A 16,561-nucleotide genomic window follows, 5' to 3' on the forward strand; every position below is an offset into this window, starting at 1 on the left:
TATGTTTTAAATAGGCGAAAAAGTGGAATATCTCACTTGAAGGTATAAATTAAAATATTGAATTAGAGATCTTTTTCCTTCACTCTATTTCTTCCCATTAGTCATTGTTCTTTGAAACAATTCAGCCAGTATCTTGACAGAGCTACAAATATCATTAAGGTTCATAATAGAATGTTGTAGAAAGATATTAAAGCCAATACAATTACTAAAAAGGAGATATGTTGAAAATCAACATAAAAAATAAAGGAAACCAGATCCCATTTTTACTTAAACTTTTGCTAAGTGTTGTCAAAAGCTAGACCACTAATATAATTCCTAACCCATCCTTTGTCAGAATACTTTTTCAATTACTCTGCTATTTCTGTTGAATGCCTCTTCCCTTCCCCCTCCCCCTTTTTGGCTTTCTGTGACAGAAATGGTAGATATAGATTAATTCTCTGGTGATTTTCTATAAGTATGATAGCACTTACCTTCAAATATTTGCTGATTGACAAAGAAATTCATATAGTCAAAACCATATTCTCTTTTCCCTTGAATATCTCCTCTTTACAGGGAGAAAAATATTAGAATCCTTAGTTTGAGCATGTTTAAATCTGTGATGGTTTATTTGTTATTTTATAAGTTCAACCAATTATTTTGATTCCTATAAAGAATTACTGAATCACAGAAATTGTAATTTTCAAGGCAAGAACCGAAAAAGAGTGAGCTTGTTGGGAAGGAAGAACCTGTATATGCACCTTCCTTAATACCATCTGAATCATGACTCACTGGTGTTAAAGTCAATTGTGTTATGAAATTGAATATTTTATGAACGTGAACATCATAATACAAATGTTGTTTGAGGAAGACTAATCTAGCAAAAATGTGAAAGATAGAGATAGACATTGCTAGTACAAGCTGAGTGAGTAGAAGAATTGAAGACAGAGGTCAGGGCTGTAGATATGATTTGATTGTCATTTATCTATATATACAAATGACGGGTAAAACCATGAAAACAGATAAATTTGCTAAGGAAGAGAATATAGAGAAGACAGTGTTCTGGAAAATCAGCCTTCCAGAATACCTATGATCGGAGGGTGAAAGAAGAGACATAGAAGCCGTGGTTAGCGGTGTAAGAAGAAAAACAAAACGCCATGCATTGTCAGTGTCTGTCACCGAAGCCTAGCGTTTTCTTCCTCCTCAGCCCCATCTCCAAGTTTCCTTGGCTTCCTTCAAGTCTTAAATCAAATCTGACCTTCTTCAAGAAGCTTTTGGAAGTTCCCTTCCATTATGGTGCCTTCCCTTTGTCCTTATCTCTGTTCTATCCTATATATATCTATATCTTTTTTGTAAATAGTCGCTTGCATATTGATTCCATCAGTAGGTTATGAGCTTCCCTTTTGCCTTTCTTTTACATCCCCAGTGCCACAGTGCCTGTCGAATAGTAGGTGCTTAATAAATGCTTGCTGACTTGATAGATTACATTATAATATGAGCCTTTGGAATTTCATGTATATTTTAACATCCTATAAATTTATGTAGGAGAGAGTTTATCAGATTGGAGTTTAAGTGCTATGGAAGAAGTCAAGGTAAATAAGTCATAAGAGTTAACTTAACATGACTATACTGACAATTATGTGTAATACTGAGCATATTAAGTTAAACACTTGATCCCATTTATAAGCATGGTAGTAAATATGTTAAACAGTGTTGACATTTAATTTCACCTTTCTTTGATCCTCAAAACTCTTAGGCCCCTGAGCTAATGACATTTTTATTGGTGCTTTGAATTTTTACTTTCATTAGGAAATTATTCTCGTCAACCCTAATTTACATCCCTTTGTAATATTGGCTGTCACTAAAAATACATTTGAACTGATGTCCTCATCTAAGCTCATTGTTCCTTGTACTTTTTATTACATCTTTATACTTTATCACTCACAATAATCTATGTATTAATCAGTTTTGTATTCCTTGCAGTGCCTCTTGCAGTATATCACATAATTTTTTTGAACTCATGAGTAAATGGGCCATTTAAACATCTACTTCTGAAGTATATTATTTTAGAATTTTTGGCCCCTAAATTGGTTCTCTTTTAATTAAAAGCCTAGAACAACTCTCTGTTCCCCCCACCTAAATGAATAATGAATAATGAGATATTATTTCAGAAGCCATAGTATGCCTCTTTGATTATAACCTATCCATATGGATTAAAATATGAGAATAATTTATGTACTTTGAATGGTTTTTCCTATTAAGTAAATTCTTAATCTGTGTTTACTAATCCATTTTTATTGTATCCCTCCTGTTTAAGCTTGCAGAACTCTTCAGTTTTTATTTGAAAGCCCAGTTATTCTTGCCATCTTAAATTTTGAAGGGTCAGTGGCAAAGTTAGCTAGCTCTTCTACTTATATTTCAATGTTGTGAACCTGGAAAGATACCGAAATTGATGGAAAGCATTGCTATTGATGGATAAAACCTTTTCTTTTTTGCTTCTATGAAGGAAAAATAAAACAGAATTAAATTCATAGGCAAGAGCAAAACAGTATCTTTGCCCCACAACTTGTTTCCCAACCCAATAGGATATGCCTTTAAAATGACAATATAGGGGGCAGTGAAGTGAATAGACCACTGATCCTGGAGTCAGGAGGACCTGAGTTCAAATCCAGACTCAGACACTTGATACATTTATTAGCTGTGTGACCTTGGGCAAGCCACTTAACCCCAATTGCCTTGCCCCCCCCTAAAAAAAAAGAAAGTATAAGCTTATTCCCATTTATGGAAGTCATATCTACCTTAAGCAATCTCTATTAAGCAAGAAACTACTTACCACTCTCCATCTATCACCCCCAACTTACATCTACTTAAGGCACTTTAATGTCAGTAAAACTAACTACTGATAGTAACTTTTAAATGGATTTTTTTTTTCACTTTAAATGTGACCTCTTCTTAAGCATAGTTAACTTATCAAATACTTTAAACAATTAAGTCCTGGGGGTTTCCCCCCAAACATATGCTTTCTCTCACTAAATTAATTTGCTTACTTAAGAATATATTTTATCTTTTTCAAAATTAGATTATTCCTTCTGAATAGTTATAATTTTAACAGCTACTATTAACAAGTTACTTGTTCAAGAAATGGAAAACAATTCCAATCATTTTACATTTTATTCAGTCATCTGTCTTGTATTTACCATGTATTTATGCAAAAGAAAGAATTGGCTCAGTACTATTCCAACTTGGGTAAGGAAGTCCTGTGGGTATACAAGACACTTCTTCCTTTTCTAATTTGTAGTCAGTGCATGAGAACCTTTTGGCACAATTATTATCAAAAAGACTCTCAAGCATGAACTGGTTACAAATTCTTAGGTAGTGAGGGCTTCAAATTTTTTTTAAAAGGACATTTATAAAGGAAAAGGAAACATCCTTCATTAAGTGAACTTTCAAACCCATATACTGAAGGGTTAGAATGAATTGATTGAATAATAATGTATTGTTCAAGTCTTTTCTTAAAAGATTTTATAACTAACCCATTTGAGAAAAATATTACTATTCTTCCATAGTAAACTACAATATTGTTTTTGTTTTATTTTGTTTTGTAAGTTTTCATGGTAGTCTGTTTTATGTCTTCCCCTTTTCCTTCCATTGAGTGACTGACTTTATGACTCTTCTGGGGGTCAGAAGCTAGAGAGCATTTATTCATAAAAGATACTAAAGAGGTGACTTTGTTTTTGTTGTGATGTTTCTTTCTACTCATAAGATGTAGAAAGAAAGGTAGATTTACATTTCCATAGAGTTAGAAGTTATTGCAAATAGTCATGAATCTGACTTTCTTCCTCTAACCTAAACTATTTAAGACAGATTTTATCTATTTTTTTACAAAAGAGATTCTTTATTCTTATTTGATAAATGAATTTCTTCCTTATATGTGGTCAAACTCCAGTCTTTTGGAATCATAGTTTTGCTTAAAGCCACAATTTGGAAAACAGAACATGAGCTTGCAGTAAAACAGATTTAGGAGAAGTAAAAATCAAAATTTGATCATCTTTGCCCCTATTTACAAGATCAGAATTTGGCAACTGTCAGGCAGGCTTGAATGTTTTTAGAAGTTGTTAGGAATCCTAAAGTTACCTTATTTCTGTATTAGGGTTATTTTCTAAATATAATTTTACTCCACATATTTCATAAAGCCATGATCAGACAATAAGAATTTGTTAATTTCCCATTCTGATACAAGATGATGCTCTGTTAGAGGTAGTATAAGCAGAACAGACTACTTCTTTTTAAAAAAAGTTGTAATCTAGTTGGGAAGACAAGATACAGGAGACATTTTGACAATAATTTAAGTACTTAAGCACTGTATAATTTAAGGTATTATTTTTAGTATCAAGTTGTGATGATCACTGTTTATGTTTGTGGTTGGTGACATAAAGAGCTGGCAGACATAAGAAATAGACACCTCGAAGGTTGTCATGTGGAAAGTACTTCTAGTCCAGATACTATGTTTGAACCATCATCATCATCATCATTAATAATATTTTAAAAGTTGGCAACTATATTACAGAAATGTAGTAGTCTCCATACTGCTTGCCTTTTCCAAAAATAGCAATTTGAACTAACCATTAAAAAACTCTTTGTGATTTAGATGTAATTAAAACTTCATTTACCAAATCCTCCAAATTTCTAGTTTTATACTTTTTAAGCCATTACAGTTTTCTTTTTTTTTTTTTTAATATCCTTCCACCCCTCCCCCCAATCCCCCTCCATTAGGCAATAAGATTTCTTCGGGTCTGCTATTTTTGTTGTTTTTGCATCTTAGGGAATGCTATTCAAATCTAATTCCCTCTCTCCTCCCCCATTTTTCGAATAAATTGCACCTCTCAAATCAGTATTATATTCATTCCTCCAATAAATATATGTTGAGCTAGCACAGGGGCAGCTATCCAACTCTTGTTTAAAAAAAAAACTATTAAAACATCAGTAAGAGCATTAAACAAACTAGGCTTTTATGGGTAAAACACGTATCTGGTAAGAATCAAACAAAAAAAAATTACTTCCCTATGTACTTTATGATATCCTGGCCATCTTCCACCTCTGTCACTCAGTCCATCATCTGATACTTTTACATTTTAAATTATAGTCTCAAACCAACTATTTTAGCTAAGAAATCTGTAGTGCTTTTGCAGCACCCTTTCTGGGCTACTTCTTCCACTTATATAGGCTACTCATGGGTTGAATCCCCTGAAAGGGTGGCTATTATCTTGAGTTCCAGGGGGTAACCTTGTAAATGGCTACTCCTGCTCAGGAGCTTCTCATTAACACTCAACCAGTAGAATCAAGTAGTTCTTAGTAAAGGGTTTTACTAAGATGTCATAGCAACAGTGGTAGTTAAAAACTTCTACCATAAACCCAGGCCTCATTCTCATACAAATATATACCAAAATTCACATATACATGGGAAGAATGTAATAAAACTTAGAGTACAATACATGTAGCATACAGATGTGGCAAAGGTAATTCACAACTTCTGCTATTACATGTCCTAGAAATCCTTTTTCTCTTCATAGAATCCTCGTGCTGGGTTCTTAGGATCTACATCTCTATACAGCCTGTCTCTTATATTGCCAGGGGTCATGTTCCTTGAATTTGCTTACTTCTTCCGGTGACTGTTACTCCATATCTGTCTGTTTGGACTGAATGTTTCTGCTTCCTGCTGTCTTCTGCTGGACCAATAGAAGAATGGTCTTCTGTTAGCCAATATGGCCAATAACAAAGGAGGTGGGGGGAGAGAAAATCCTATCCATGGATACATGTTGGGGTCTCTTCTACAGCTACTTCCCACTTTTGATTCCCTGTAGCTCCTCAGAAGAATGGTTGTTTTTCTTAGTTAATTGCATATTTACTTTCTTGACCTAATAAGAGAAGTGAGATTTGAATTTAAGTCCAGTATTTTGAGTCCAATGTTACATATCATGGTAAGTTGCCTCCTAATTATTATAAGTATGATATATGTGTACATATATATATATATATATATATAAATTGAAAATGCAAATGAAAGTTTTCATATATATATAATGAATACCTAAAAAACTTATGAGAGAAAATTACTCGGGTTTATAAATTCATATAAAAAGTTTAAAATGTATGCAAAATTGTTTACTTTCTCCCTTTTTCTTTTGAGAAACATAGTTTTTCCTTATTTTAAAAATATTTTGTGGATCAATGAGTTAACACACGAAAAAACTTTCAGCTCTTCGGAAGACATACTATATAAATCAAATCTTTTGTTGTCTGTAGTACAAGAATAATAATTCCCAGCAATACATGCTGGATGTTTTTTTGTCTGATCTATTGAATCAAGTATAGCACAATATGGGTCCCTATAAATTCTCAGTACTACCCAGACTGAAGAATAATATTCTTGGAGGAATATAGAACATGTAGATAATGTTATCTTTTCCCATTGGGGTCCATCTTCAAGTTTAATTCAAGTAAACTTCAAGTTTACTGTAGCCATGCCACCAGGGTCATTAAATTCACAGAAGAATTGATACAAATGTGTTAATGATCACTTATCTATAGATTACTTTCATAGTGTAATTAGGACAACTTTAGAATACTGTCTGAAGTCAAAATCAGAGTGGAGAAGAATAACCAAAATTGTACCATCTTCTCTGATTAATAATGTGGGGCATTAGTAATATAAAATCCATTATTTGGTTTGTTAAGGTTCTGAAATCCAGAATTTTCTAAAATTTTTTAAGCTTTGATAGAACTATCTTTTTCTACATTCATTTTATAAGGTTTAGCAGGGTCAGAAAAATAAATGATTTGAATGTTGACCTGTCTGTACTCCTTCCTACCTCACTACTGTTTTTATGTTTATCTATTTGTGAATCAAAGAAGATCTGAAATGGACAGCTATAGTAGATAGGAGATGGGTTTCTGATTTCACTGGTGCAGGGAACTTCCAGAAAAGAAATTTCCCTCTACTAATGCAGGACCACAACTTATATATATTGTAGGCTTAGGGAGTTGCCTATAGCATTGAGAGGTTTAGTTACTTGTCAAGGTCACATAGCCAGTATATGTCAGAAGCTAAACTTGAAGCTAAGGCTTCTTGGTTTTGAGGATCTCCATTCTGCTTTGGTGCTTCTACACTCATCCATCTCTGCTACATGGAAATTTGCAAAATTAACCCTTCCCGCTTCTGATTCTTCCTGGTGCCAAGTTGACTAATAAGTAAGCTTATGTTAAGTGGCAATGAGTGGGTGGGGTGAAAGAAGAACACACATCTACCTAGCCGTCACCGTTTTTACCTCATACCATCCACCCCATATAATTTCATAGATAACCAGTGTCTGCAGTTTATAAATCCATATCTTAGTACTGATTTTTGACTGTCATTTTTCTTTGGCTTTTGGTGACCCCTTTTAGAGTTTTCTTGACAAAAATATTGGAGTGGTTTGCCAGTAAGTGTCTGACGCTGGATTTGAACTCAAGAAGAATATTCTTCCTGATTCCTAGCCACCCCAGTTTTTGACTATTTTGCATAGGAAAAATGTACATAGTAGGAACATAATAATTTGATTGACTGATAGATGGAAGAAAAATAGCTATAATATTTATTACCACTGGTAGTAGTATAAATAATAATGATGAATAAGTACTATAAGTATCATTTAACTAATCTTGCTTGCAGTATGCTTTTACTAGTCAGACCTCTCTTTGGTTAATTAATCTGAGGAACTGACATACCCTGATTTCTGTAATAGAAATCCACAGAATATATGAAATAAATGAATACCAAATTTTGCTGAAGAGAAGAAAAAGTGTGCATATTCATTTAACATATACATCTGCTTTATTAAGCAGTCTCACATTCTGTTGTAGCAGCCTGAGGGTTAAAAGATGCTGGCAATTTTGTTTTATTTTGAAATGTGATAATTAGGCCTATTAAATTATATGTGCATATTTTTCCTTTATAACACTTTATGCAGCACAAAACTGCCTAATACAATATGCAAATAAAAAACAAAATACTTATTTACCACCATATCCATATTAAAAGTTGGACTACTAAATACTCTAGCGTATCTAGATTTAAGTGATCTCAAAAAATGAAAGTATTCAGAGCAACATTTGATTTATAACTCAATTCTGACATTAAATCAAAATGCTGTATAACTTCAAGTCTGGATATGCGATTTAACTAAGGCTCTTGTTTTAAAATCCTTCTTAATACTTACATTCTAATACTGTAGTTAAGCCAGAAAGTCCTCAAGTTTTATGTGTGAGGAAACATGAACAATATTTTATGATTAATATTTTATCCTTAGGTAAGAGACCTAGTTTCCTAATTGTGCTGTAGATGGTAGTCTTCCCCTGTCCCAAAGAAGGGAAGGTAGAGGGGGAGGAAGAATCCTTTAATTCAGAGTGATTCATCATCAGGCAACCACTCAAAAAAGTAACATTCTTAAATGCTCTCAAATGTCCAGTAGAGGAAATAAATGAAGGACACAGTGCATTAAGGGATTTCCGGTTAAGTCTCTCAGGGTAGAGCAGACAGCTACAAGTGAGAGCTTTTGGTATAGCTTCTGCTTTGGCTTTGTTTAGCAGGAGTTTCCTGCCTAATCAGTCTTCAGGCTTAGATCTCAGATTTAAATCTGGTCTTTCTTATTTTGCCAGTTATTGATTTAAAGGCAGATATAGTTAATTATTATCTACTAGGTTAATTTGTTTTCTGTTAATGGTCATTGCCATCATATTAAAACTAATTTTGTGAATCTTTACTACAAATGAATTTACTTCCTTTCCTTATCCCCTCTTTCCCTTAAAAAGAGAAGCAAAAATTAATTTTTATGGATTGTGAAGTCCCAGAATCAAGCATATCTAGCACTAGTACAGAGTTTTGAAGGATAGGAACTTTGGGAACTCTTTGTACTAATGTGTAGGATTTCTTGAAAATTGTTCAACTTTCATCCCCTTGGATTGCATACACGTGAGTACAACTGGTTATGTATCTATTGTTCATAAATTAGGACTGTCCCCAATAAAACAAGTAATTTTTCTGTCTTGATAACACTATAATTAAAAGATTTTATTTTACTATACAAATATCAGTATGCTACCTAATCCCTTTAGGCCCCAGTTTCATCTTTTGTAACCTAGGAATAATATTTGCACTACCTCCCTCACAGGTTTATTGTAAAGATATTTTTTTTTTTTTTGCTTTTTGAAGGGGGAAGGCAGGGCAATTGGGGTTAAGTGACTTGCCCAAGGTCACACGTCTAGTTTTTGTGTTGTGTCTGAGGCCAGATTTGACTCAGGTCCTCCTGACTCCAGGACTGGTGTTCTATTCACTGTGCCACTTAGCCACCCCAAGATTTTCTAAAATGTCAGTAAAGTGCCTTGTGCACTTTAAAATGTTAGATAAATATGTATGTATGTATGTATTATATAGCCAAGTATATACAATGCTATATTTATTTCTGTTACTATCATCATCATCATCATCATCCCTCTTTTTTCATCTGAGACTAATGGCTCACCTGTTTGGATTAGCTCCTGTCTGATCTTGGTCAAGTTGCTTAGTCTTCTTGTGGCTCAATTTCTTTATCAGTTGAATAAGGAGGATGAATTGTCTACCCCTAAAGTTGCTCCCCACTATAATTCTCTATTTCCTATGCCTTTGGTGTATGATTTGTTGTGGTGCACAAGATAATATGCTTACACTGTGATGGGCATATCCATATGCAGCTGGGCAGCTTATATAATACGCATGACCAGAATGCATCTCTAGTCCCCTGTTAAAATTATACATTTCGGGTACATATGACTAGGTCACATGTTCTTCTCCCATGTCACATGCTATGGAGGTAACCCTGAAGCCATAGATCACAAATTCTGGCAGAACTTACCAGGAAAGGAAGGGTCCATGGATTGTCCCAGTGATGTTCTGTGTATTTATTTGAATATCCCTTTCTTGGTTAACATGTGTTCAACCTGAAAGTAGGGTTTTAATGGGGTACAAAAAGGATCTGAAGGGGCATGTTCACAGTTTCTTATAGCACAATATTCTTTTACATTCATTTTTTAATTTTACATTTTCATTTACATTCAAATTATATTACATTTTACATTGACTGTTTAGCTGTTCTCCAGTTTATAGGTATCTACTTTGTTTCTGGTTCTTTGCTCCCACAAAAAGTGCTGCTATAAATGTTTTTATATCTATGGAGCTTTTATTTTTGTGGATCTTATCATATATATATATATATATATATATATATATATATATATATATATATAAGATCAGAATCTTGGGGTGGCTAGGTGGTGCAGTGAGTAAAAGTGCCAGCCCCGGAGTCAGGAGGACCCGAGTTCTGTTCCAGCCTCAGACAATTAACACGCACACACAAAAAAACTAGCCGTGTATCCTTGGGCAAGTTACTTAACCCCAACTGCCCTCAAAAAAAATAATAAGACCAGAATCTCTTAGTCAAGGAGTTGGAAAATTTTAGCTACTCTTTTTGAATAATTCCAAATTATATAGACAGCTCCATCAACAATTTAAATTGTGCCTTCGTGAAGCTAATAAGCAGTTAAGAATGAAAAATCGAAGCCACAATGTTATTTTTTTTCATGATGCAGAGCAAATAACCACTGCTTTTTTTATCTCACTGTGTTCACTATTTTGATAAGTTGTTTCCTTATTTAGACAAAGGTCTTCCTCTGCAATCTTAGAGACATCATTATGGAATGATGGTGTCTCTGTATTCTCAAAGACAATGTCAGCAGAGCATAAGTTCTAGCTTTTGCCAACTTGATAATTAATACTATTGTATTATGACCTTAAAGACATATCAAGATATGGTATTGTCCAGCTTCTGACTTCATGTTAGGTGAAAGCCTAAACCCATTTTACTATCACTTATATATTCCAGAGCCTCATTTTCATTAATCATGGACCAAAAGAAGCGAGTGATTATTGAATGAGATGTACTGTAATGTTCTAATAGAAATTATTTTGAAAAGTTTCAGGCAGCACCTTCAAAATCCACATACAGCTCAAGAGTCACTTAAGGATTAAAATTCTGATCTAAATAATCACTAGTTAGAGCCCGCTAAAGTAGTTTGTATATCTTATTTTTTTAAGTTCTTGAGGATACCCTATTTCACAATATCTATGGTAATGTCTTACTATTTGATCACCTTTAAATTAATTTTAGCCAAACTCAGGCTGATTTGCACTATATATATTTTTTTTTCTGTAGCCACTTTGATGATAATAAGTTATTGATAAGATTCCTCCTTGGTAAAATTGTACTTCAGTGCTTTTCTCTGTAATTTTATTCATTTTTGTTACCTTTGTTTAGAACATGTAGAGAAATTTTCAAACAGTGTGAAAATTTGGGACCAAAAGTGGATACAACATGTTAATAATGTTCTGGCCAAGATTCACTACAATATGAAAATTGCTTTAAATGAGATAGCATGTTGAAAGAGCTTTGCAGACCTCAAAGCCCTATATGTTAACTATCATAAGAGTAATATTATTCACGGGGAGAAAATGTGTAACTCAAAATCCTGTGGAATGAATGGTGTAAACTAGAAGTTAATAAAGCATTACCAAAAAAAGAAAAAAAAAGAAAACTAATAAAAGCATACAACATAAAAAAATTGAAAAAAGTAATATTATTCACATCTCTTGAATATTAATCTATTGTGTTTGCATATGTCTTTCTGTGTATAACAGAATTATATAACCAACACATACTCAGATTGTATTCTATTCTCTCCTAGGGGATATTTTGCATTTTTTGTACCTAACCATTCTTACACTGTCCTTTATTGTATGGTTTGGCTTTTTTTTTTAAGCTTAAGTATACAATTTGTACTTGTTTTAATTGAACTTTGTCTTGTTTTTTACTAATCATTTCTCTAATTTATCAAGGTCATTTTGAGTTCTTTTCCTATCTTCTAAAGCGTTTAACCCCTGCCCAGCTTAGTGTCATCTGCACATTTAATGAGTGGATTCTCAATTCATTAATTGAGAGTCTGCTCATTAAGTTTAATATTTTATCATCTTATTGCACATTATTTTCACCCTGCGGGGGACGGTACCTTGCCTTTGCCCTAGTCATTCACATATTTTTCGTTATCAATTAGCATTTATCAAGTAACAAGAAGTTGCATGATACCATACTAGGTGTTATGAGGTCTAAATAATCTAGGTTAAATACAGCCCCTGACCTCATAGCATTTAATGTGAGAAGATGAAAAATTATAAAGTCGAATAATATAAATAAAAAAACATTGAAAGCATATAATACAGCTTACAGGCACTTTTCAATATAAACATGGAAGGGTCAGTTAATTATGTGAAATAACGATATTCAATACATCTAGGTTAATTACGGAAAGCTTCCTAGAAGAATGAATTTTAAGTTGGATTTTAGAGGACTGATAATGTCCTTGGCTGACAAGAATGATTTTTCCATGATCTATTTGTGTTCTTCAATGACTAATGAGGCTATTCTGCTGCCTAATGGCTTTGTAGCAATTGGGACAGGTGTTCCTGTTTGGACCATTTTTTAGAAAAAAAAATTCACTTAGCTTTTTCTGTCACTTTTTCAACATAACAATAATAATAATAACATCTGTATTTGACATTTTAAGTTTTGTAAAGTACTTTTCTTAAACCTACCCTGTGAAATAGGTAGTATAAATATTGTTATCTCTTTTTACATTTACAGAAACTGATAGGTAAAGTAACTCACCCATAGTCACATAGCATTCATTGCCCAGGGCATGGAGTACTGGACCTGGAATCAGGAAGACCTGAGTACAAATCCAATCTCAGACACTTACCAGCTGTGTGATGCTGGGCAACTTACTTAACATTTGCCTCAGTTTCCTCAGCTGTAAAATGGGGATAATAGAAGCACCCGCCTCTCAGGATGGTTGTGAGGATTAGATGTCATAATATTTATAAAGCAGTTAGCACAGTGCCTGACACATAATAAATGCTATATAAATGCAAGCTATTGTTATTACTATTCACATACCTGTCTATTGATTTCAAGTTCATCACTTTTACTACCACCTCACACTGCTTCTATAGTTCTATATCATTTTGGATACATGCATTATATACAGAGATATGTGTCTACCCATGTATGTATGTATGTATATATTATATATCACATGTATGCATGCATGAATTTGAAGTCTGCATGTGTGTATACATTTCCCAACTGGTCGTATTCTTATGAATTTTTCTATCATATCCCCAAACTTGATGGTTCCCTTCTCCCCCTTTTTATTCTCACTGCTTAGCACAGTGCCTGGGATGTAGCACCTAATGTCTGTTTACTAATGGGAGTGTGTGTGTAAATATATATATACATACACACCTATATATAGATATTTACACATACATATACATATGTGTGTGTTCATGTATAGATGTACATCAGTACCTTTGCATGCTCACACGTACATATGTATGTTTATGTTAGTAGTTTCAAAGTAAAGAATGGTGGAAAGGGAAGGAAAAGGCTACTTCAGGACAATCATGTAAAAAGAACAGATGCCAAAAACGATGAAATGTTTGAGGGTGAAAAAGAATAGGATGAGGTGAATGGTCTCTATTTGGTTGGTAAAGTATAATGTCAGATATTCTGGCATTGTGGGAGACTTGAACAGAGAAAAAGTTTGGAATAGCCACTATGTAGGGAGAGAATCAGTAAGGGCAAATGCAAAAGAATTGTCTCATGGTGATGGTACAGATGAGATTAGATGAGAGATTTGTAGTGGACCCAAGTTGTCTCAGTTGAATGATTGCTTCCAGCTCTCTTCAGCAGCATAGGAGTAGGAGAGAAGTGGGAGTCATTCAGGATTGGATTTTGATGAGATTTGAACATCAGTTGGATAGGGGGATGAGAGATTTGAGGACAGTATAGAGTTTAAATGGTTGGTTAGCTATAGGGTTGAAATTGGGAAAGGAAGATACTGGGGAGCAGGATTGATGACCTAGAGTATATCAGTGGTTCAAAGGTCCAGGTGACAATGAGGAATGAATTTAGTTTCCCAAAAGCACAGGAAGAGATGAAATAATAGATTCTGATTTCGTAAGGAGATTTCAGTTTCTTTTTATCATTCAAGTGGATCACTAGTAGATGATGGTATGACCAAGGATATAATGACTCATGGCTAGAATGCAATAAAGGAGTAATTTGTGGAGTTGAGGAGATTCAGGAATTGGAATATTAGGGTATTTGAGAAAACATCAATGTAGATGTTGGAATTAGCTGATATAGGAACAGGAATCTGGGTTGAAACTTTGAGGCAGGCACTTAAACCCTTACTTAATGTCTCAGTTCTTTTCTCAAGTAGTAGGTGAGAGACCTTCCATTCTCTCTAAGAAAGGAAATCAAAATTGCAATTTGAAATATTGGTAATTTTGTATATGTGTAGAATATATGCTTCAATATCTAATTTTACCTGTTTTCTTCTTTCCCTCAAACCTGCCAGCCCTAACTACTTAATCTCCATACTACACACTATATTGTGTCCAAGGCAACCCCCTCCCCCATCCTCCATTAATATCATTTTGCTTCATAGAAGAAAGTAATGGAATTAATCCTAAAGTTCTATCCAAAGAATTTTTTTAGATTCTCATATAATCACATATGAGGATGTGGGAAGCCTTGCACTGCTTTTAGTCTCATGAAATTAATTAGCATATTCCTCTTTTATATAAATGAGAATTGTTTGAATATAAGCCACGTGGTTGATTTGAGTAAATCAGTGTATACAGATATATTATAAAACAATAAAGAGAATAAAAACCAATGCTTTAGTCTTAATATAGATTTTAAACTTTTTAAATCTGTTTAAGAATATCTTCTAAGTTACATTTTTTGTGTTGATTAACTTTGAGCAATCCTAGTTATGAAAATGTGGCTTAAACCTCCATTCCACTGAACATTCTTTAGTCACCAAGCCCTCCAACTAACTGTAACAAGTCAGTTGATGCAGAGAAATAAACGAGAATTATTCTCATTTCCTCTCCCTATATTCAGAATACGTATAATCTCCAGAATTTGCTAGTCAGGAAATAACAACTTCCCAGGAAACTCTGTGATGGTGTTTGAAAAAGAAAAGAGTAAATTGTTCCTCGTCTCCTCTCAGCTTGGTCTTGGCAGCCATCATGGAGATCAGTCATTTTCCTGGCTAGGTCCAAGGCCATCAGAATTCTTCTTAGACTCGGCTTTACCGATGCTTTTTCTAACTAGGATGGTTCCTCCACCTTATCTTCTCTCTGATTAAAGGGCAAACCCTTCAGCATGTTGTCAGCAACTAGTAAGTGCACTCTGTTGCCACATTTAAGCTTTCTCCCGTAAATTTCCTTATTCAGCTAAACCCACGCAGCCCAGTACAATCCTGCATCCAAATAGCAGTCTCCCAGGATTGTGGCATTCTGAGCTATCCCCCAGGGAACCATAGCTTTCTTGTGTAGGCCATTATGATCAGTGAGGTCAGTGAAGAGTCAACTGTTGTTGGAAATGATCTGTTTTCCCTATCATAGCTATTGTCTTTAATATTGTTTTATTAGTAATAAAATGAAGTAGTGTTTGAAAGCATTTATCTAACTGGAGATTATTTTTGGTAACAATTTGGGTATGAGGGAAAGATTTTTAGAAGTGCATGCATCCTGGGCATGTCACCAATATCAGCTGTTCCTAGCTTCTCTCCTTTTTGGTCTAGGGCTAGATTATTCATCTCACCTGCACCCACTTCAGCAGGTGGTTCCCAAGAGGGAAAGTCATTTGGCTACCACTGACTGTTAGGGTCCTAGAGTAACCATGACTGGAGGGATATACTCCTAACACTCTCCTCTGTAGCTCCTTAGCTCTCATTAATGTGTTCCCTATTTATACAGAATTAATCACCACACCTTTAAACATGAAATATTTACTAAATGGAAAATAAAAACAACAATAATTGCAACATTTACCAATAGAAGGCAAAAACAAGAATAATCAAAATACAGTAGAACATCTTGAGTTTGGGTCACACTGTCTCATCATTATATACTGTGTCCATAGGGAAGACTGAGCAGGTTCTTATCTGGATTTTAGGAGAGAGGCACATGAGTAAGGCCCAACTCATGATTCTTACTAACAGTGCTTTCTTCTAGTTCAGTTAGAAGTTAATACTCCCCTCCATTCAAACAGTTCTTTGTATCATCTGCAAAGCCTGCGTGTTAGCTTTGGTCAACTCCTTTCCCCTTCTGTATTCTTCCTTCTGCATGTAGTTTATCACCTTCTTTGTCTTCCATTCCGAAAATCTTCTGACTCTGCCTCAAATCAAGGCTACCTTGTATTTGGTGTTTCTTCTCTATTTTGTGATTTGAAACATACATACAAAATCTACCTGTCAAGTGTGACTCCATCAGTCTTTCTATAGTTATCTCATAGTCTCCAAACAGTTGTAGGTAAATGATCTGATGAAGCACAGTGTAGTGAAGCCAACTTTACCTAACTGCTATGCCCTCAAACATGCCCTCTCA

The 16,561-nt window shown here is 34.3% G+C and overlaps 1 protein-coding gene across 2 annotated transcripts in view; it reads left to right on the forward strand.

The window, feature by feature from the left end:
* Nucleotides 1-16,561, forward strand: part of DIAPH3 (diaphanous related formin 3) — a 516,072-nt gene that overhangs the window by 387,388 nt on the left and 112,123 nt on the right. The window lies entirely within an intron of this gene.

Source organism: Petaurus breviceps, unplaced genomic scaffold (assembly GCF_028583685.1).
Source record: "Petaurus breviceps papuanus isolate PSGF00001 unplaced genomic scaffold, PetGlider_PUasm1.0 90769, whole genome shotgun sequence".
NCBI classification, from domain to species: Eukaryota; Metazoa; Chordata; class Mammalia; order Diprotodontia; family Petauridae; genus Petaurus; species Petaurus breviceps.